The 2,326-nt window shown below is 32.9% G+C and overlaps 1 non-coding gene across 1 annotated transcript; it reads right to left on the bottom strand.

Annotated features, from left to right (window-relative positions):
* Positions 1-465: 465 nt before the first annotated feature.
* Positions 466-630, bottom strand: LOC135952746 (U1 spliceosomal RNA). The gene has a single exon (XR_010576111.1). It is a non-coding gene; the product is annotated as a U1 spliceosomal RNA (small nuclear RNA).
* Positions 631-2,326: the final 1,696 nt, after the last annotated feature.

Raw genomic sequence — 2,326 nt, 5'->3', positions numbered from 1 at the left:
ATAGAAACAAGGGTTGAAGAAATAGAAATCCGTGACTGCGCAAGAACTAAGGGTGGCAAATCAAAGAATTACTATTAACAAACACTAGTATATAAATCTTGAAAAACGTCTTCACGACAGAAAAATTGTTCACCCATTTAATGCAAGAGCGTCACAATTCAAAATATAAAGCTTTGAGTAAAATGAACTTAAATGGAATTTTAATTATTTTTCAAATATTTCAAATCGAAAAATAGGTTTATGATAGAGTAATACTTTAAATAATTTGACACTGGACTTAAAAGTGAAATTTCAGTAAAAATTGTGAATGAATTATTTGGTCAGTATTCAGAAATATTTAACCAATTTAAAATAAGACCAAATTAATCGATGTCGATAGGTATTATTATGTAACTACTATTTATTTGGAATTTATGAAAGTGAGACCACAATTTCTAAACATGTTTCTATTTGAAATTTATTAATGTCAGGATGGCAGGTTCGCCATTCCTAGCGGTAAAAAATTGTGCGCAGGATTAATTCACGTTAGGAATAATCACAGAGGTCAACTCCATCGTATGTGCAATGATCGAGTCTCACTCCGGGGGAGCCGCCTTCGTGATCACGGTTTCCCCTACGCGATGTAATTATGCTTTTCAAAGCTCAAACTTGGCTATTTGTGTTGGAAAATTTTCAAACCAAATGAGAACTTTAAAGGATATGAATCAAGGAAGGTTTGCATTTTGTCCTCATAGTTAAATGAATACTGTTTAGATGTTGTTAAAATAGTGAAAAATTCCTCCACTATTTAACGCTTACATAAATGTGCTTTAACACTAACAGAGTGACCGGGGTACCTAAGTGGCCACACAAGAAATATGCAAATAATAGACATATTTTGTTTTTGTTTAGCTTACAAAATACATTACAATGATTGCTTTGATTTTTGATACCTCTTAAACTTTACTGAGAATGCATGATATTGTCACAAATAAGTAATGAACCATTCGTCGGAAATGTGAAATAACCTTAAACAAATCTTTATATTTATGCACATATTATTGAAATACCGCAGTTTATTGAACAGCCACGCCTCCTCCCACACAATTTAAATATTTGGGGTCTCACTTAAGGGTTAAGTAATAATATTATAACGCACAGACATTTCTATTGCGCAAAATTATTACACAATACTTTGTTTAGACTGCAAAATAGTAGAAAAATATGTATACAGAAATGTATCTAATACAAATATATGTATTAGATACATTTTCTAATTACAGTGAAAAATAAGGCACCACACATACACACATTTCTTCATAGTTTTAATTGCGTCGATTTTGAAATTCAACATACCTTGTGTGAGGTTTTTGTGTAATTTTTGTCTAGACATTCTTTATGTTGAAGACATTAGACTAGTCCAAGAACATGTAAAATTTGGAAATTCCATTATTTCTGTGCTCCAGAAGGTCCCCCACTATTACTTAGTGCAGTAATTTTTCACAGCTTTATTAAGCTCAATTTACGAATTTTAAACACAAATCCACTTGTACTTTTCCCGTTCACTACAATAATATGTTCCCTATAGAATTGAAACTTGGAATTGGTTTTTTATGAAAAAATATTATTCACTAGCGACCCGACAGACGTTGTCCTGTTCAAATTAGAAAAAATAGTTTGAGTCGATTTGTGAGATTTTTGTTGTCGATTCAACAGTGGAACGTTTGTTCCACCACACATGCCATGGATTTGCACCACAAATCAGTCGTTTGGATGGTTGAAATAATTACGAAAACAATGTTCTTATTTGATGAGCATTTGACGAAAGCACAGCATATCCGACCTAATGCGTCGGTGGAAAATAAATGGGGGGAAACCTGGAACTGGATTTCCTTATTTCCGCCGTGGACATTTCTTTTACGATTGATTCCCGGCACATTTCAGAAAATCTGGTCAATGTTGTAGATGACGGTCGATCAACTACAACGAGTTGTAAAGTACAATCATTGACCATTTTCCAGATGTGCGGCTAAATGAACAACAGTTGGATATCTTTCATGAATGGCAAATGAAAAAATGCGCCAAATTGCATCGTTATGCATTAAACACATTCAAGACAGCAGGCTACCAACTTCAATCTGTCAAAAATAAAATGCACACGTTTATATGGAGACGATTATTTTAACGACAGCTACACGGCCACACGACTACTCATGCCGATGTAGCCGAATTAGGCTAATTTCTATTTTTGTCAACTACAAAACAGAAATAGTGTTGCTAATATAATAAAAAAATGTAAATCAAATTAGTGCTTAAAAAAATATATTTTTTTACTTAATTAAGAGAA

This window comes from Calliphora vicina, chromosome 2 (assembly GCF_958450345.1).
Source record: "Calliphora vicina chromosome 2, idCalVici1.1, whole genome shotgun sequence".
Taxonomy (NCBI): domain Eukaryota; kingdom Metazoa; phylum Arthropoda; class Insecta; order Diptera; family Calliphoridae; genus Calliphora; species Calliphora vicina.
Note: the sequence above shows the minus strand (reverse complement) of the source record. Positions and strands in the feature narration are given on the sequence as shown.